This window comes from Cephus cinctus, unplaced genomic scaffold, assembly GCF_000341935.2.
Source record: "Cephus cinctus unplaced genomic scaffold, Ccin1 Ccin1_scaffold0201, whole genome shotgun sequence".
In the NCBI taxonomy this organism is placed as follows: Eukaryota; Metazoa; Arthropoda; class Insecta; order Hymenoptera; family Cephidae; genus Cephus; species Cephus cinctus.
Window position 1 is genome coordinate 47,288 of NW_014332921.1, and position 22,126 is coordinate 69,413.

Here is a 22,126-nt window from a genome sequence, read left to right on the forward strand (position 1 = left end):
CTCTCTCTCTCTCTCTCTCTCTCCTCTCGGATAACCAAGAACGGGGGGTTTATTTTTATCCCTTATTTGCATATTCTTGAACAACGAACCGCGTAGAACGTACCGAGTAAAAGCGTACATACGGCTATTCCTTGAGGGCAGAAAGAATATAAAGTATTGACAAAAGGGGTTGAAATTTGTTCGAGCATAATACAAGGATCGATAAACATTTTCTATAATAAGAACGAATAAATGGAAGGAATTCACAATAAGGTTCGATGAATTTATTTCGAAAGCAAAAGCATTCGTTTAAAATTATGGAAAAAGCTCGACCGGATAATCCAAGTGTATCTGTAAATCCGAAAAGCGAGCTTTTCCATACCGTGACTAAGAGTCTAAAGGAAATCCAAACGGTATTAGATGGTCTGCCATTGGCGCAAGTAAATCGACCGTAAAGTTTCGGATTCTTGTGCACTCCATTAAAACGGATAACAACCACGTCGATAAAACAGAACACATGCAATACCAAGACGTAAGACGACTATTTTTTTTCCGTCTTTGTAAATTCTAACAAGAAATTTAATATAAAATTCAAGCTATCCCCATAACTCAAATCTACATTTAATACGCACGACACGTGTCCTTGTCGAATATAAATTAACCAAAAATTATGCAAAGCTCATTGCACTTTCGATTGACCTTTTATCAAATGCCCCGAAGCATCGGTATTCGAGCAGCAGTCCTTGCGGTTTGATCCATCGGAGCTGCTCGCGTCTTTGTCATGTAAATCACGACGACTCTCTCCGTTTCTCGATCAATTCGTGGATCGCGCGAAATTCCAAGTGATTCGTCACGGTGTCCTTCGAGGATTCATTGGACAGCCAGGAATTTCCTGGAAACTCCGGCCCTCCCCATGAATACTATCAGATTCTCCTTTGACATGTAGAACAGGACGCCGATGCCATTAACTAATATCCACGGCCGGTACCAGAGGAGTAAATCTAAAGGAACTATGGAAACAGGAAATTCTGAGGGTAAATAAAGTGAAGCCTGAACATTTCCCCCTTTGGCGAATTTGGCAACTTCATTGATTTAATGGCGGGCGGTTGGTACATTGTAACGAAGATTTTCATTAAATCACGATAAGGTGGATGGCCCAGTGATCGGCCACGTGCCGGTAATCGTCAGTGTGTGCTTTGACTATAGCAAAATCTACAGTATCATAACACAACTGACGATAACTGGTACGTGGCCGATGACTGGACGATATCCACCTTATAAAGAAAATTACACCCCGATAGCTTTCAGCTGAATTTCTAAGGGATGTTTTTTTTTTGTTCTACGAAACAAAAAAAAGAACCAACGTCACATTAAGGACCACTACGTTTTATACCTTGACAATTGCAAGGGGGTGCAGTCTGGTTCGGTGGCACGGAAGCATGGGGTAGTTAAACCTTCTTCGTGGGGTGAAAAGTCACAGGGGTGAGTGAGAACCCCCTGATGATGTTAGCACACGAAATGGGGGTGGAAGAGGGGGGACAGATTGCTCCCTCTCGATGTACGTCAAGCTAACTTTCGCTGACTCGACTGGTACAGGGGGGTAGTTTTATTTACCGTACACAGATCGAGATTTCACAAACGGCTGGTAATCCACGATTTACGTTAAATCGAGATCCACCCATCTCGCGGCAGTATCCTCACCCGAGCACCGCTTTGCCCGGTAGCCACCCCTATCACCCGGGTAGCAACCCTTACTGCAATTCACGAAGACCTAGACCACAACGGCACATCGTACGTCCCAAGGGACTAGTGAAAACTGTTACTGTGGTATATATATACATGCGCGCCCATCGTCACAGTGAAAACTAACCCCATCAAAACCACCCACCCTCGTCCACATAATCATTCCAACCCCGCGTTTGTTTTCCCGATAAAGCCGATTACACACTCACACGCAATCGACTGCTCGTAAACCCGCGTGTACATGAGAACCAACCCTTAATCATTTACGAAGTCAAGCTTAACGCTCGTATATAAGCTCTTCCCCCACTCCCTGCAATTCTTTGCCGTAAAAGCAAACACCCCAAAATTCATCCCTAAACCAAATTACACGAAAGCATCGACATCTCGGGAACCCATGCAAAATCGTCCGATAGGATATTTAGTATCGTCACCCCGTTGCACTTAAAATGCAGACACAGATACTACACCCCATATCCCCGGAAGATCTCAATATATTGTCAGTTCCGTTAAACTTATATATTTTTTGTAGAAAAAAATATATGCATAAATAATAATTAACCTTTCCATAAAAAAAAAACCATAAACAAATTTATCACTGGACGTATTATTTCTTACTCCGCTTGTACTCGAGTACTAATTTTCTGCGTGCATCCGACAGGGGCTTGAAGTCCCCTGTCTCCCCCGTCTTGACCCCTTATTCTCGTATGGTAAAGGGGACAACGGGGATCGGTGGGTGTAGTGATACGGCAGTGTACCAATTTCTCAATTAAGCAACCCATCTGCATGCTGACGCGTCTAATCCAACCATTCCCGGACGTCCTCTCAACCGGAAATCGCATCTTAAGGTGTTTCCACGAACGCGCTTCCACGCGCTGAATCCCATTCGGATGCGTCGTTTCAGTCTTCCCGCTGTCATTTCCGCAGTCGACGACCTTAATTGAGCTCGCGGGCAAACATTTGCATTTCTAGTGGCTCTTGCTTGCCTGCATAATGTTTGACACAGGTTAAGGGGTTGCGACGTTACGCCATTCCCAACAAGGCAGACTCGACATCCTACTGACGTATATACATATATATCTGGCTTGCCGAGCACTTGTTTCCAGTGTGCACTGGTGCAAAGTGCACGCGCGTTATACGTCATCGGCAGACTGACGTCTTTCGAAATGCATTCGGTGACGTGAAATTAGCTGGAATTAATGAAGCAATTTCGCGTAGCTAGTCGATACTGACGAGTTTTGGTTAACTTGTGTGAAGTTGCTTCACTCATTTTATTATTATCGACAAGGGCAATCGGTATAGGGGCTAATTAAGATATTACTACGGTAAACTCAAAACCGCGTAATCGAGCTGAAATTTGTTTTACGTCTAATTTGTATAGCGGTACATCTCTCTACAAATTTTTGAACACGATTCACTCATCAGTTTCCGAGTATTTACGAGTTAATGTCAGGACTCGTAACGCGTATTCCCTATACCTGGCCAATAAAACGCGCATGGTTTTTTTTTTAATTGCATTTGATTCGTCCGCGTAATTCCGATGAAAAACTAGTATGTGACAAAGGAAAAAATTGGGGATTTTTTACATTTTTAGTCACAACTTTTTACTCATAGGATTTATTGATAGACATGAAAGAAGTTCGATATTTATTACGAAATCTCTCGTACGACGGCTAGACAAAAGAGCGTTACGGCAACATTGCTCTTGAGACTGTATTCGGTGTATATACGTATACACTACTACATCCAATGTACATTAGCGTGCGCCTATCGATGCAGGGATGGGCGTGCGTGAGTGAACTGTACCAGTTCAAAGGTTGACGCTGGATTATTCAAATCTTACATTGAAAATTTTGTTATTTTTCGGTCCGTAGTAATACCTTAACGAAGTACGAGAGGGATGAAAATTTTACAGTAAATGACAGCATAGGGGGATGATGCGTGACCGAGGGTTAGGGGATGCTAAACACTTTGTGCCGTGTATGGTGAGGCAGGGGGTTGTAAAATAGTACGGGTGGGGTAGAATTTGTGTACATTTTTTAAATGGTAAAATTTATATGGAAATTCGGGACAGCTCATCAATTATGCACGATATAATTGAGTAAGGTCAGAGGGCAAGGGTAGATGTACTTTCGACATTGCGGGATGGCGTAATTCTTAGTATGGTTAAGAGGGATGCTGGGAGGAGTTGGTGGCAGGAATGAAAATGCCACATGGGGACTAAGGGTTCGTTCGAATAGCGAGACCAGACTGTAATTTGGGGTGATTGTTGAGGTCAATTGTAAAATTTATTTTCATCCCTTTAATTAATAATTGAAATTTCGTTACTTGCTGTAATTTTTGTTGCTTTTCTTTATTTCTCTGGCTTTCGTCCACTATCGATTCGGACTTTAATAAATACTGGAATTATCCTTGGTATCGCTTTCGGGACCGTACCCATGGGAACAATCTTCGCGTCGATGCATCCCGAATAAATTTGCGCCAATCCTTTTTCCCAAATTTGCCAAACTAACGTAAGTGAAACTCGGCGGACTTGCGACGCTGCCCATAAATTACGATTAAACTTTCAAACATTCTACGAGCGGACGCGTTATCGGTTTCACGGTATACATAACCAATACCTTTTATACGTATTGATACATATATACACGTGGTACGTGTATCGCCATACGTATACAGATTGGCATATATACCGTGAAAGGAGATACGCTATTTGCTATATGAGATACTAAGCACCGTCAATTTGCTTGAAACGAATACAAAAGAAGAAATGTACTAAAATATCAAGAGAGTAGCAAAGTCCCAATCGAAAAGAATTAGTCGAGAGGCCAGCAAAAGCTTCACTGTTAATTCAAAGATTGTGGAAAAAGCAAAGAAATTTATATACAAAGCATATATATTGTAATGTAAACTTTTTCTTAACTCGACACCGATAGCGAAAAAATCCGAGAACGAACTATTTTCGAGAACCAACCTACGTAACCTTCGGCCGTCCACCCTTCGCTCACGCATCCGCAGGCCAGGCGGGCGTTGTGGCGGAACAGGCCCAAATTCACCGAAACGAGAGCTTTGACGGAATCTTTCGGAAGAGACGATAACTTAACGGATCCTGTAGATTTTTGGGGACGCGTATAATCAGCACTCAAAATCAGACTCACCGGAGATGGTGCAGCTGATCCGTGAAGGTCGAGAACTGCATCCAGGGGACACTCGGGTGGGCACTACACTAGGGCACAGCGCTGCACTTCCGGAACACTCGCAGGAAATTCATAGAATTTCCTGGATATCGCGAGAGCAACGCGAGAATTACACGAACGAGAACTTGCTATACCATATCGAAACACGGCTAAAAAAACTATCAACAGATAACACGGGAGCGCGAGGGAGTTCGTGACACCTCGGTCGGTGCCCCGAGACAGACTGCTTTGACAATAGCCAAATTCAAGAACTAATCATTCTGATCATCTGATTAGTCGAGATCCTTATAGCTGATAACTGTTCCCTTTCCCTCGAGTCATCCCTTTAAACCAAATCGAGAGTGTCCCTTAGCGAATCGGTAGGTAATTTCTGGAGATCCTCCACGGCCGCTTCCCCAGGGCATCGGGCGACAGCTGGGCACCACATCCTTAACTCGGGCAGGAGGTTCCTCGCCTGCCCTTAACCGTATCAAAACTACCTCCGCCCGCTCTACAGCCCTTTGCCCATCTCCAGCGGGGCGCCGGTATCTCACCCGGGCTTCTGCCGGTCCATGGAGACGTCTCCGTCGGGTACTCTTCTCTGCCGGGCAACTAGGTACGTCGAGACTATCTCCCCACGGCAGATTCGAGCACCTCGACCTCAACTAAACAATAACGAAATCTTTCGAGAGCATTGATACGAAACAACCCGAGAGCGCAGCTTCCGAGCAGGGTGGCGACCCGAAGGGAACCAGAAATCGAGAACGTTATCTGTATCGGTCGCCGATGTCGCCTCGTGACCGTGAATCGAAAAATCACGTCCCTGTGCTGTGACAGTTTACAAATACACGAATTTCCATATTTGAAAGGACAGAAATGAAAATTGTAAATCAAATCTTAATTCGCACATCCATGCATATATGCATATATGTATGTATAGATCGACACCTATCCAATAGTACCAACTTGACTTTTCAATATAAATGATATGCGTGTCAAGAATATTAAAAGTCCTTCACGATAACAAATATACCATACATATATGTATATTTCATAAGATTGTCTTATTCCAGTGAAAACGGGAGGAATATAAATTTTCATCAAGTCCGACGCGCCCCTGGAAAACAATTAATATATTGAAATTTTGATTTTGGCAAATATTCAAATATCGTTACTCACAGCTGACTGAGCCGAACTACGTGATATTTCGTCATGTAGATTTCCTACAGGTTAAAATTTCGCAAATTTACACTCGATTAAAGACAGGCTTGATATTTTTCAATTTTCGCCATTTCCGTTTCATTGATTAAGCAAATAATCCATCTCGACGAGACGTTATGAATTTCGCAAAAAAAATAACGTCTTACCGAAATTTTCCTCGATTATACCAAATTACTGTTTTTCCTCCAAGAAAAGAACCGTCGCGACCACTTATTATTATAATCGAGGGTAATAAAAAAATAAACAAACAAATTTCCAAATTTCTTCTCAAACCTCATTTAATCCCTTTTAAATAATTCCACGACTTTCGAATTTCCCGCCTGATCTCACCTGCAGTGGAATCGAACCGAGCACGCCGCAGCGCTATAAGAATAATAATACAAGAATGAAAAGCATATAAGAGTACGTGAAAGAGAATGCAGGAAAAATCTTTCTTGTTTCCTTTATAACGCTGCAAGGGATCCACTCCGGCTTTTACGAATATGCCGATATATACTCTTGATGCTTTTCCAATAATAACCAGTGCAGCAGCACCAGCGACGTGTGTATACATATATATATACATATATACACAGTAGGTCCGCCTTCTTGCCTTGCCATTTCGCAAACGGCGAATGGGTATAATTAAAACTTTTCAACCTGCGCTATATAGAGAATTCCGGCGAGAAGGCGAATACGAAATTTGAACAAATGTAAATTAACTTCCGGCCGCGTCGAGTCATCGCGAAGTTTTACATGTGAAAACTCATGCAAATTGCTTAAGGTTGTGCAGTCTTATTCATATATAAATACATGTTCAAAAAAAAAATTTAGCATGAAATCGAAATTCGCCAATTCACTACTCAATATTTTACATACTATCTTTTATCGTATTCCATAATGCAATTTACGTAAGAAAAAAAAATTATCCTTACGCAATCTATCGGCAGCGTTATTCGCAGGTACAAAATGGTGGCTGAAGTTGCATTGATTTTTGGCCAATCAAGAGCTTAGCCAAGAGACCGACATTGCTCGATGGATTCCAAGTCAGTGGTGCGTGTAACTCTCTCTTGGAATCAGAAGCTAGTCGTTTGGAAGAATTTCACTCCTTGCCTACTTGCGTCCTATATCTACTACTACCCCCTTGATGCCTTCGAGGTTTATCCTACTTTTATATTCATTTACCTTTGCCCAACTGTGATGCCTGCTTTATTCACGATCAAGACCCCTTTGAGACCTATAACGAAAAGGTAACCGCCATTTTGTCTTATTTCGCGAATTGAACATACTGCAAAAAGTTTATTATTATTATTATCTGTTAGTTGTCAATTTTGGGAATATATATTGTTTTTTTTATTTTTATACATATTTTTTTTTTTAGGGCACAATAGAGCTTTCGAAAGGGTTATGCCGAGACTTGACTTTTGAAATTATTGTGTGGGTAATTATTTATGCGGCCATGCGAGACAAAATGACTAACGTATTTTTGAGAAACTTTGAGAAAGTTTTAGCTCGAGCTTCTCTTCGTACTTTCTCTTCTACCCTTGGCGCTTACCATTTGCACTGTAGAAACTCGCCGGACGGGCTGGAGGGGCGGGCGAAGCACTCGAAGAAATTAATTAACGCGAAATAACAATTCTCTTTTCGGAATTAGCTGGGCAGCCTCCGCGCAGACCTAGTTCAGTGTGTGTATGCATATACTGGGTGTCTCGAAATTGGCGAACCTGTTATAAGCGGCGAGTTTTTATTACGATAAAAGCAGGTAATTAAAGTGACTGTGGTTTCGAGGAAAAATCATACATTTAAAAAAAGGGTCAAGGCTTGGTAGCGAGTTTAAGAAAGAATTAAAAATTTTTTAATTTTTTTGGATTTTTTTTTTTAATTTCACGCTGTAGCTAAAGCGAAGGGAGTGAATGGATACCATGTACGTATAAATAGGCGGATTATTTTCCTTAATTCCCAGAAAATTGTTAAAAATAAATTATTGAGCATTCTATTGAAATATTATTATGACACTTTTTGATTTTGAGTAAATAAATTTTCAGCCGACGTTAAAACTTTTCGGATTTCAAATTTTCCATATAATTTTCAATTTAAAATCTAACCGGGAAATTCGTGCATTTTGAGCGAGGATGGATGGACGAAATAAAATATCCGATGGAGAAGAACGAAAGGGGATAGAAGACTGGGAGAAACTTTGCAGCTCGCGAAAATACAATTAACACCCTCGACTAAGGGCGGCGAGTCGTAAAACTGTCGGACTTGCTCGGATAGGTTGCTTCGTACTTAACTTCGAAAATGAATTCGAAAGTCGAATTAGCCGCAGACTCATACCGAGCTACAATTTTTTTTTTCATTACCCATAGAGGTCATTGACCTCTCGACCTAAAAATTAAAAAAAAAGCATATTAACTTCACGTCTAATTTAGATAATGTAAATTAAGACACAATGAACTTTTGGTTCCACATCGAATCCGACAAAAAAAATGTTTGCAGGTGCAACAATGATTTTACCTGCAATTCTTTTTTTTTTTTTCTCAAAAATCACAGCCAAATGTCTACAGCCGCTAAGCTGACTTAACGTAGGACCATACTAACCGCGATCAACTTGAAGTCAACTCTGAATCAAGCATGTCTAAAACTTTGAGTTTTCCGTAAGACTTACATGAAGAACGTATCTCAAAGTTCCAAGTGGTAATGGTCCAGATTTTGCGACGTGCTCGGTGTTCTTCCAGTTGCCAAGTCAAAAGGTCATGCAGTAAGTAACATCAAGCTGAGCGGCACAGAAAATCCGTAACGTAGCGTGTAAATGTAAACTCGGATAATAACGCTAAAAAAGTTAGAGTCCAATATGAAAGAAGTACCCCCTCGTCGCCCAGACTCCAAAAATTTTTAATAGCCAAACAATTGTTGGCTCGCATTTTATAGCCGGAAAATTCGATTATGTCCTTTCCCGTCACGGCAAATTACAAAGACGCCATCGCGATTCAACTATTTAGTAAAACAAGAGGTACAAGCAGGAGTAACAACTGCTATTAATCTCTCGTCTAAACGAGAGTTCGCCAACTACTTGCCTGCATTTTAAGGTTAAGTAGAGTCCCGAGGGAGCCTGAAAAGGACTTTCTACCCGGTGGCAGGAACCTCTAGTGGTTCAACCCCTATTGCGAGAGGTGCGTGAGCGTAGGCAGAGTCGACTATACGTATACGTATAGTTAGTCCTGACGGTGCGGCAGCTGACTCTTTTGAATAATGACGGAGGCTAATGTTTTTGCTGGAAAAGAGCTTAGAACTCCCGTAGAGGAAGGTAGGAGAGGGACGGCGGGGTTGAATTTACGTGGATAGCAAAAATTGTCCTGCTTGAGGCAGAGACCCATCTTATCCTTTGAGCGTGGGAAGGAATAGGGGAAAAAAAAACAAGAAAATTACGTATACACAAGTGCATAGTAATTGGTTGGAGAAGAAAGTGGAACAACCGAGGAAGGTACCGATGCGCAGTCGGTAAGGTAGAATTCCGCAAACGCAAATATAAAAAATTGTCTTTTTTTTTCTCTTAAAAAATAACGTTTATCCAATTTTCATTTCCAAGCGTCGAACGTGTTTTCGAACGATTCGCAATTGACATTATCGCCAGATGAAACAGTGTTTTTCATATTTTATAAAGCCTGCGAAATTTCACGATTTTTGCCGATAAAAAATTTCCTTCCCTCTTTGGACATGTATATGTACAGTCTGTCACTTTTCTTTTCAGCCAAATTGTAATCCTGTTCCCGATCGATCATGCGAAATATCGTGGGGGCTGCCATAATCGTGGAAAACGGTTACGTGGTTAAGGATGGGAGCAGTGAAAGACAGAGATAAAAACAACGAGAGAGAGAGAGAGAGAGAGAGAGAGAGAAGCGTGTAACGCTTTGAGAATAAAATACGAGAGGAGTTTAAAAAATGTCATACATAACCTAATACCCGATAAATTCTCCCTCCGATGTCGAAAAAGATGTATCGCGCATCAAATGGAATGTTTCACTTTCATTCTCCCTTTTTCGTCATCCTCCCTTTTTCACCTTCCGTCTTCTTTATCATTACGCAACGTTGCCCGTCAGTTTTTCAAGATGGACATATTCATTGTGTTCATATGAAAATGAGACTGATTTTTTTTGAATATCAATCTTTTTTAATCCCTCTCTCTTTCTCTCACTCGTATGCCCGTTCTTCTCTTTCTTTTTTTGTTCTTTTGTTCATCGGGAAGGCCACTTCATTTTTTGGGGGAAATGAAACTTACAGAAGCAATATGACGAAAGTTTGCTTATGAAACGGGGGAGGGGGGGGGGTCGACAAAGAGGTGAGGTGGATGGGTCTTCGCTGGATGGTCGAAGCTGGAGAAACAGGGCGAACTGGTCCAAGAAGAAAGTGGTAGGAAGAAGATGAGTTGCTTTATTATGGGGTTTTCTTGGGAAATTTTTCTTTTTACTTATGACCTTCTTTCAGGGGATAGGTTCAAAGAATGAGACGCGAAAAGATATACGCCGAACGGCATATAACAAGCCACCGGGTATATCTCCAACATAAGAGGAAGCAAATGAGGGCTGAAAAATAGCCACTAGAAAAATTCTATCCGACCCATTCTGTGCATACGTAAAAATATAATACGAAAGGGTGGAAGAAGGGGAGTTGATACCACTTAACACGAATACTCGATCGATATTAAAAGTTCAACCCCTCGACGATAGTCATGATTTGAGAACAATGTCAAGTCTTAAACAGAAATTGGAGATGAAAGGGGGATGAAAGCAAACAGAAAGGGTTATATGTATATATATATATACCAACCCCTAAATTATATAAACTACTCGAATCTTACTCCAAGGGATGATACGACTCCGCAACCCCGTCCTCGAGAGGGAGGTAATCTACCTGATACAGATAAAACGAGGATTCCAAGTTTTTCCCAAAAAGTCAATCCAATTCGTCTTCCTCGAAATTTTTGAAATTGTCACAAAGCGAGGGGGCGGTGAGTTAGGTGATAAGAAGTGAAAGGTCTACGAGAGAAGACAGTGGAAATACATTTCAATTAGTGTCAAAGCGGAAATTCTCCCGGAGACAGGTAAAATACAATTTACAGGGTCTGCCTTATCACTTGTATTACATGATAGCGACCAGCCCCTGATAGCACCTCGTACGTCATGTCAATTATTTTTATATGAAACGGTAATTGCATATGAAAAAAAAAGTTTCTTCAAAATAATTTTAGGCATCCCCATCAACAAGCCTTTATATCTCTTAGCCATCGATGATTACAGGAGCCACTTAACTGGACAAAGTGTTATTGGTCTTATCATCAACCCTTAACAGTGACCCAGGGTACGATAACTACAACCCTTAGTAATACTACTGAGCTCTACCTAGAATCCCTAGAAAAGCCATTACCTATATAAGAGCGCGGCCATTTCCTCCTGGCTGCCCAACCGTTGCATAAGAACCCTACAGTTCAGTATGGTAAGGGTGTTAAAAAAAAAATAAATTTCGAGAATAAAAGTACGAACTGTAAATAGGTATAAAATTTTACGTAGTCTTAAAGTAAAGTAATCGATCGTGCATAAATTTTGTATTCAAGTAGATGAGAACGGTACGTGGTCAGACTTTGGTATAGAATTGTAATAAATTTTTCGTGTACAGTCAGCTGGATACGAGGATATGCTTAGCGAACTTTGAGAACGAACCTTATCTTTGGGCAATATTTTTTTGTCGAAATCTCGGAATCGTTTAATGAGGTACACATAAAAAGTCCTTTGGATGCAAATTTGAGTATGGGACTTGAAACGGGGCAAGATGTAAGGAACGAGGTAAAGAAACGATAAGGGTCGGACTTGGGAAGTGAAAGGTCAAAGGGTACTGGAGACTGAAGAATGCTGAGGACAAAGGTGCGTGGGTGGACTAAAATGACAGGAAATCGTGGGAGGACGACACGAGTTGCTTGGTAAATCAATATCCACTTTTTTTCTTTCACATAATAAAAAATTATATGGGAAATCAATGTTGTACCAATTAGGTATTTCGGTAAAAGTAGTAATACGTACAGATACAGTCCCAGAGAGTTTAAAAAAATAAATTAGAGAGTTTTAAATAACTTTGTAATTCGTATAAAAAAATATTTGGAATTTTCAACAATATTATTTTATTCCGAATTTTCTTGGACTTTTGCGGATATATGAAGAAACGTGGAAACTGGGATAAATTGACGTTCTCTTTCCTTCGTCTAGAGGTCTAGCCACGTCGATTTTATGTCCCAGGTAGCAGTCGAATATTTTTAAACAAAGGGATTCTGTTACAGTTACAGTGTAACAACTAGGACTTGGTATCCCAGGAAACAAATTAATCGCTAGAACGCAAGGGGTGGCTGTTCCTCCTTTCTTTATCTTGCTTGTTCACCGGATCAGGTATCCGCCAACAGTCTCAGGTCTCTTTCTGTCTTGCTCTCCCTTCATCCCAACCCCGTTTAACTCTTAGCGAGAGCTTCAGGGTGGCCGCTTATAGAGGCGTCTACCACGAGTGGAGGAGAGAGAGAGAGAAAAGAGAAGGTCACTTACCACCGAATCTTCGTCTTGGATTCGCTGCGTCTGGTCCTCACCATCTTCTGAAATTTACGTTCTCACGTTCGTGGGATGACTTGACGACTCAACCGATTACTTTTTGCACTACCCGGTTTTCGGGATGCGGACCACTTGCTTGACATATTGGAACTAGAATGCGCGTGTTTTCGCACGAGATACCGAATGACTGCGAAGCGATTGTTTATATAGACTGATGAACTGTGTTAGGTATTTTTGGATTTGATAGCGAAGGGTAAGAGGTATAGGGAGAGATAGTGTGAAATGGGCTGAAGGCCTGAGGCAGACCGTATGAAGAAGAAGATATAGTTGGACAATAATTGTTACGAATGGTACAGTCAATGTAAGACAAGTGCAAAGGACTGGATTAAGCAGTCTAGGGTGCGAAATGCAATGGAGCCCAACCCCTGCGGCCAACGTTGGTCCAGCTGACGGATACCGAAGTAACCGCGGACGGTTGTGACGCAAGGGCGAGAGGGCCGCGAAGGAGATTCCAATTTTCGACAGACTTCAGTCGCGAACACAGAGCAATGAGTGACAAGTGTACAGACTTTGAAAAACAAGAGAATTATGTGAAAAGGTCTGGACTAAGCAATCGGGCTGCTTGTGTCGCAGCCTCGGAAGACGGTAAAAGGAGCCGGAAAGGAGCCAGGCTATGGAAAGTCGCGATCATCCCTAGTCGAGTCGACCGCGACGAATCACTTGGCAGCAGCAGCCGACCGAAGTCGGAAGATCCTCAGGGGATCTTGAATTCACGCTCACAACCTCCGTCACTGCCCGCCGCAAGTCTTCGGCCAGGGCAGGTTAGACGTCAGGAAGCACCGTTCGCCTCCGAAGACGAGTCCCGCTAACCGTCGATCAGCGCGCAAAGTCTTCCCGTCGGAGGGTGATTAGAAGTTGCCAGGTGACTGGAAAGTGACACCCGTAGGCCAAGTGGAGTAGCACGTGCGAACGCAGATTGACGTGAACCTAGAGGAGCCCTGGAGAGCGCAGTAAAAGGGATGCCGACGCCAACCCGTGACTCCCCACTGCTCAAACCGTCTTGGCGTATTTACTGCGGAGTTGGCTGTGACAACAAGGTGATATCGCGAAGGAGGTATAGCCCAGCGGGAGAAAGGGGGAAGACAGGTAACACAGAGAGAGAGAAAAGTAAATAATCAAGTGAATATACCTCAGCAGACAGACGAGAAGAGGATGAAGAATCATCAATGAATGACAAGTCAGAGATACAGAGAGAGAGGAAGAAGGAAGGAAGAAGATCGATATAGGAAATCGGCTCTCGGAAGACTGAAGCTTCGCACTTACACATCCTTCCGCGTACCAATCAGTACTCCCTCCCCCTCGAGTACTGATCGGCAAGCACTGCCATCCTGCGACGAATTTTGAAACGTCCACTATTCGCAATTGTCCTTCACTTTACCTCTTTGCGTCTGTATATTTGTCTGACCTACTGGCTACGTCGTCTTTGTTATTAATCTTTTCTTATCACGAGTCGTCAGCAGATTGCGCTTTTTCTAAACTGCATATTGGAAGCACAGTGTATTAAAAACATATATACATATATATATTCCGAGCAGATATTATATATATATATATATATATATATATGTATATATGTCTTCACAAGTTTTAATCTTTAGGTTACAAAAACTCGGGTTAAGCTATGCTGGAAACTTGGACAGAGAATGAGATCCAAACTCATTTTGAACGGTAGAAAGTTTCCTTATGGTGGTAGAAATGGTCAGCCACGATTACCAGCCAGAACTCTACTGCGAAGCCAATGAGTTTCAAAGTTAAACTTCATTTTCCGGGCAATCAATCGAGACTCAGGCAGCCGTAGGATGCTGGACTCGTTAAATAATAATTTTCTATTCTCCTTAGGGAATCCAGGCTTCGCAACTTTGAGTCTATAATGAAATTTCGAAATGTTCAGTACTTTTAAGTTCTGTAAGATAAATCTGCCGCCGAGTATATTTCCTATACACAATGTAATATACAGGATTATTAAGTAAAAATGCACAGATGATTCTACCACATAAATGAAATCAAAGATAATATATAAAAATTCTGACACTTTGCCAAAAACATATTTGGCCCGGTCTCTTTCACTCCCAACTGTCAAACAGCATCCCACGTGCTGGCAGCCACGTGCCAGCTCTCAATCGATTTTACCTTCTTGTCTTGCTTGACATCTGAGAGCTTACGACAATTTTAATATTACGTCAGGACGCTTCTTTTTTAAAATCGATCAACAGGGCTGCCCAATACACATTAGGGACGTCGCGACGTCCTATACTATTTAGGCGTCACCACGACAACTGAACCATATATTTCTGCATCTTACGTGTCATGGGAAATTTAGCAGGTGCATGGGAGCCGTGTACTGTTTAGCATTGGAAATGTGAATCGCTTTGATATGTGTGTCTGTATATACTATATATATATGTATATCAAAGCGGTTTATATATATATATCTATATCCCTATCCGTGTCGGTAAAGCACTTGGGGCAAAGTTAAAGCTTCCAACTCGACCGGATGTGCTTTCCGGCACTTCGCTTCCTCTCTATTTCTCATAGCTCGCACACACCCTCTCAACCTATATTTGACACTTATTCGACGCCTGTCTTGAATTTCGATGTGTACCAAGCAGGTGTCGAAAATTTATTGATCCGACCAAAAAACGAGACATTTTTCGATTATATTCGGGACAGGGTAATCTTATTGGTAGAAAAATGAAAAATGTGTTAAAAGTAATGAGAATAATTTGGTCGGGTGAACATTTGATAAAAATGGACTTTACGTAGAATTTTTCAATAACAATCATATACGGATACGTGCAAGCGCTAATGGTCACGTGCGAAAGTTCGTTATCGTTTGGTGCCGTTAATTACAATCGTTCGTTAATTACAAGGCCTTCTCATGATTTTCCTCGTTATTTTCCGGTATCGCGTGAAAATTTTATACGAGAAAAAAAATGTAATGCGATCACCACTATTTCCGGTAATCGAACCGTAATCCAACTTTTTACCCTTTTCCGCACCACGATATTCTCTCGCGATAATTTTCTATTTCCCAACTTTCAGATTGCTTTCGAAACAATCCGTCGTTCTCTTTTTTTTCCCTATAGCAAAAATCACCGTCTGAGAAACTCACCACCCTAACCTCACTAGCCTCATTCAGATCCTCTTCGCCAACTTGTTCTCCCTCCCAACTACACTGGCTCCGACCTTTTGAACTGATTAATATTTCTTCTCGACTTCAAGCACTTTTTTTCCGATTCAGCAATACCGAGCAAACTTACCGAACACTTATAAGATCGATTGCACTTACCTAAGGAACACATTAGGGATCTATATACAGAAAAGTAAGTAAACTTAACCTTAAAATGAATTACCTACGATATTAAAATACTAAAATATCCTCACTGATTCAAATTCCAGTTAACATAGGATTCATGCGACACTCAAAAATGTAAAATTTGTACAAAAAATATTTTGATATAATTTTTATCAAACTTCATAATTCCTTCGTATGACCAATGCAATCACTTCCGGAAGTACGTAACGAATGATAAAGCTGTTGTACAGCCTATATAATCAAGTCTTGTAAGATGACCATGTTTGAGGGTCAGCCTTAAGAATAGCAGCGTATATAACCATAATCCCAAAAGTGCCCTTCTGGTGATTACCTAACCGTAGAATAGAGGTCCCGTAGAATCGCGATCAAAATGGTGCGAACGTGAGACATCGAGAGTGGCAAGTGTACCGGAAGCACGTAGGAAGCGGAACACAAGCGGCCAGTTTCCGGCGGGCGGTTACGTAGCTACGATAAAATTCCAGTTGGCCGAAAAACAGTAAAACCTTCAACGATATTGAATCGAATGACAAAATAAAGTGTACCGCTATAAAGTGATCGGTGCTCTTGTCATACGGCCATTTCATTTTCTCCGGACCACGCACTTACGGTATAGATATAAATCTAATTCAGGTAGATTGATCTCGAATAAAAAATAAAATTAAACAATGAAATAAAATTTTTATCTCCCATTCGTAATCCTATTGAAATTATTCCACGGCAATTCCTGAAGGAAATCATCCGGAAAGATCTTATTTACCCATAAGAATCCTTAATGCAATTCTGCTGAGAGCAGCATCCGCTGGACCAGCGGAAATAGTTTGTGGAAGTAGGGACGGTAAGTATAAAAAGGATGAAACCCTCTTGGGATCATATCATTTTGATACAGTAATGGATGCTGTGACAGGTAACGTCAGTCAAGAACAATTCTGACATGACAGTCGTGCGGTAACAATGAGTTATAATCCGCGCAGACAGTCGAACAAGACATCTCATTAGAGATGCTGTGTAGGAAAAACAATGTCATCTTGATTTTGTACCAAGAATATAACAGAGGACTGTATATTGTTGGGACGTATCTGTATCTTTGTCATGAAAAAAAATTATTACGTCACGTAATTTCTACTCGTTTCAAATTTTTTCATCTGGACCAATTCGACCAAATTAAGGGATATTGATTTATCTCGTGCCAGTTTACGTTATGGGAGCTTTTTAATTTCCCTGACAAATCAATCTCGTTCTGTACCAATGGTAACATATGTGGAAGACATATGTAACCATATGTGTCTACGCATGTGACTGAAGTATCATATCGTGATAATACGAATTGTTCGAGCTTCAGGATTCCCTGAAAGCTCGTAATTTCCGGAGTGCTTTAATGTGGACGAAGTCGGATAAACGTGTGGATATAACATAACAATGATACGTAACGACTGAAATGATACTAAAGATTAGCGTTAAGTATATTTTTATTGGATATTGCATATATGTATATATATTTATTTATCATTAAATATATATATGATAAAGTGAATAAAAAGGTAGTTTAAGGCTAGGACGGGTAGAAATTATTTTTTTTTATTTACACGTAGCGACTAGCGACACAAGGAAAAGCCATCCTGTGGAGTCTAATTAATCAGGGATGATTAATTACTATATCCCCCACTGACCATGGGCAAGGTGTTTCCACCCCTACGGATATTAATGAAGTACTAATTGATTTATGTTATCTCATAGCCACCCCAAACTACTAACGATCCATAACCAGACGAATGCAGGATCTCACTGACTGAAGGTATATATGTATATCACAGTGAATGATCCATCTCATTCTTGTTCGCAGCATCCAAAAATTCGGACCGTGATTTCATTGTGCCTTGAAAGGGATATCGTGTATATAAACTAGGGCGGATAAGAATTTTCAGGAAATCTTTTTTTCTGTCATCTGCATCTCAGTCCAATAAGAACAGATAAATCCCTTCCGGGGAGTCACAAGGGGTGGTTTTCCAGTCTAGCGGAAAGAAAGGTTGTTCAAGGCGGGAAAAGTCGGAAAGAAGTAAATTCGTCTCGATGATAAAAAGAAAAAAGAGGAAAAAGGAAAATGCAATATCTATAATAATACCCATAATACAAAGAGTCAGAGGGTGGTTAAGTGGAAAGCCCGAATATCGAGCTTTGGTAATTTCCTCTAATTACCATCCCCCCCAAACCCAGTCCACCACCCTTGCTAGTCCCTAGCAGCAGCCATGCTGGCCAACCTCCTGTTACAGAAACTGGTGGCAGACGAGGATTTCGGTTTTGGTCTCATGCTGTTAGCCTGGCTAGGGTGGGATTGAACGGAGTTTGGGCCAATACCCGTGGGTAACGTTGGACGCAGTAGAGGATGATGCTTTCAGTACGATACCATAATACCCTATGAAGGATACGCAGATACATGGTAGGATAATATTAGAACTACCGTCTGGCGCAGTGGTTCTTTTTTTGTGTTTACCATACTTCTCGTTATTCCATTGGTAACTCAAACTTTTAATGCTCTATAAATATTTTGACGACCAAGTCCAACTCCAGCGCCGGAAAGCATCCTCTGAATGCCCTTACCCAGGTGTTACGTCACTTCCCTATCGTGACCGACCAAACTGTCCAGCATGACACTGGGTTGTCCAATATTTATGGGTTAATTATACGTCGCGATATATACATATACATATATAACAACCTCTGGGATCAATTTTCACTTGGTGATCGAAATGCTTATGGGAATGACATAAACGGTACTGATGAAAATGATAAGTCATTTTTTTCAAGTTTCATCATTCATGTCTGTTAAGGGATGGTGAAAAAAAAAAATTTTTTTTTCTTTATCACTACAGCTCGACCTTGTACTAAAGGCTGATAAATTTTGTTCGAGGATTTCCACATTTCCTATAGACGACTACTGGCAGGTGTTCCTCGGGGACCATGTAACACTCCCTACGGCCATCCACTATTCTTAGGCATTCAGGTCCCCATTTCTCCAATCAGCCCCGCTTTTATTTCGCGGATAATCCTATCCAATGGTAACCGTCCTAGCGTGTCTTTCTTTCGCTATTTTATTTTCTCCTCGCACTTTTATTTTTCTCTTCTTTTTTCACCATCCTTACCCTCCTCCCGCTTCTTTACGCTTTACCGACGGAAATCTCGAGAACCTGCTTCCTTGCGGGTAAATTCCAAATCCGCTCAAATTTATATTGCGTCTACGCACGTGTCTATACGTGGACAAACTTCTAAAACAAACTACGTCACCGTGAATCCTACAAAAGCAAAAAAATTAATTCAATTTCCAAAAAAAAAGGTGGATGATAAAACCTTATAGAATTTACTACATGCGATATCGGACCAAGAGAATTATTAAATCGAAATTGAATTCGAATAAAAAATCTTATAATGTAAATAACAGAAGTAAATCCTATGGAAAACAGATCAAATAGATCCAATTTGTTAATAAACAATAGTTGGCAATAAAATTTTATCAAAATTCCAACCTCGTGTAATTCGACAGAATAATTAAAAAAAAAAAAAAAACAATAATGAAAAAACATTTTATCCTTAATAATAAAACCCTAAAAATAACCTTAATCCTGCAATAATTATCGCCTTTCAAATATAATCACTAATATCACATCTCCTTACGTGAAAATTTTGAACGTGGATCCGAGTTTTGTTCTTCGTTACGTTGGAACGATAAAAAAATTCCTAACTGCGAATCACAAACTTCCCACATACTGAATCATACAAATAACCACACACGATACAGCCTATAGAGGGAGTTTCATATTCTGGCATAATGTTCAGCCTGCACAACAATTCATGAGTCGTCGTATCCACACTGCACGAATCGCTCATAGAATTTACAATGGCGGCCATTGTGCTTCCTAAGTCCTTGGCCGAGTATTCGTGGTTGGTAGACCATGCGTGGGTAAAATATACGTCAGCATTATCTTTCAGATGGAGAGTACAGCCATACATATAAATTTATACAGTAAACATTAAAATAAATTTCCGTGGATTGTATAATTTAAAAAAAATTTACTTTCTCTCTCAGCATCCGCCTGGGTCCATTGACGTTCGTTACTACTTGAAAATACCAAATATCACAATATACAGATATTCGCACGTATATTCAGTATACAAGTAAAACCAAAATTTCGGTAAATTGATTTATTTTTTTAAAAATATTTTTTTCTTTCACAGCATCCCTCTGGACCATTACCAGTATTTGCTACTCGTTCAAATGCTTCTGCAGTATCCATAAAGGTGCCATTATTATTATCCTAGACAAAGAATATTATCCAATGCCTTAAACCGTATCAAAGAAGATGATTCGGGACAGTTGAAAAAGACCGGTGAAACATCAAGGGCATTAGCGAATCGTTATTTCCTAATTCAGCAACTTCAGCACGTCCAGCCCGGGGTAAAAGTTTTAACTCCGTCGCGCCAGGACTCTTAATGCCTTTACCGTCAAATATATCCGGCGTTAAGTCCTCGCCAGGGTAGATTCCTAAGGGTAGTAATCTGCCTCCCGCGAGTATGACGGGGTCGCAAGTAATTTCTTTGAGGATTGCTACTACCTACCCCACTCGACGGTGCCAGAAAAGTACAGAGGAAGGATAGAAGAGCAAGCAGTGCGAATTGCTGAAGGGCGCGACGTCTTTTGTCTCCGTCTTATCTCTTTTTTACCCTCGGGTCATCAATTACTTTTGTTTCTCTTTTTATCAACCCCTTTTTATCCCCCGAATTTTTTCTCCCTGTAGATTCTCGCATCCACCAGCAATTAGGTAGAGACGCGTAAATCGCACGGTTGGGGGATGGTTAAGTTGCACCGAATCTCCACGAAATTGTCTCTTGCCACTAATACATAATTAGGGGTGACACCAATGAATATCGATCGCATCCCCTTGTACGATAAATCCCTTCAAATACGTATGATTTCCTGTCGAAACTTATTCATCGGAAATATCCTTTTAAAATATTTCACTGTAATAATATATAATATAACGGTAATAATATATAATAAATTTCATTTTTGGAAAATTCGTAATTGGTCATTCATACGTATCATTGGACCTCGTTGATTAAATTTAGACCATAAAACATTCTGAACATATACAGGGTGTTCGTTATGAAACGCACTGTAGTAACATCGTTGAATTCCTTGTCAAATTCTAAAAAATACGTGTATTTTCATTTTTTATTTCATATACTAAAATTTTGAGATAATTAAGGTTGAAGTTGCAGTAATGCGACCAATCAGAGCGCGTTTAAACGGAACGTAGATGACGTCGCGAGCCAGCCCGCAAGACCTGCTTGCCCTAGGCCAATAACACTAAGAGTATCGTCGTAGTGTTCCTGTTTATCTGCATGTAACTGAGTAAGATACAAGAGACGATACTCTTAGTGTTATCGGCCTTGTGTAAGCAGGCCTTGCGGGCTGACTCGCGACGTCATCTACGCTCCGTTTAAACGCGTTCTGATTGGTCGCATTACTGCAACTTCAAGCTTGATTATCTCGAAATTTTGATACATGAAATAAAAAATAAAAATACACATATTCCTTAGAATTTGACAAGGAATGCAACGGTGTTACTACAGTGCGTTTTCATAACGAACACCCTGTATATATATTGTAACGTAATTCTTTTCCTTGACACGACACCGATAGCAAAACATACGAGAACGACTATCTTCGAGAACCAACCTCAAACTAAATCGAGAGCGTTCCTTAACGAATCGGTACGTAATTTCTGGAGATCCTCGACGGCCGCTTCCCCAGGGCATCGGGCGACAGCTGGGCACCACATCCTTAACTCGGGCAGGAGGTTCCTCTCCTGCCCTTAACCGTATCAAAACTACCTCCGCCCGCTCTACAGCCCTTTGCTCATCTCCAGCGGGGCGCCGGTATCTCAGCCGGGCTTCTGCCGGTCCGTGGAGACATCTCCGTCGGGTACTCTTCTCTGCCAGGCAACTAGGTACGTCGAGACTATCTCCCCACGGCAGATTCGAGCACCTCGACCTCAACTAAACAATAACGAAATCTT

At 41.0% G+C, this 22,126-nt stretch overlaps 1 protein-coding gene across 2 annotated transcripts in view; it reads right to left on the reverse strand.

The window, feature by feature from the left end:
• The window catches only part of LOC107264883, an 88,985-nt gene that overhangs the window by 45,647 nt on the left and 21,212 nt on the right, over positions 1 to 22,126 (reverse strand). The gene's annotated exons all lie outside the window — the stretch shown is intronic.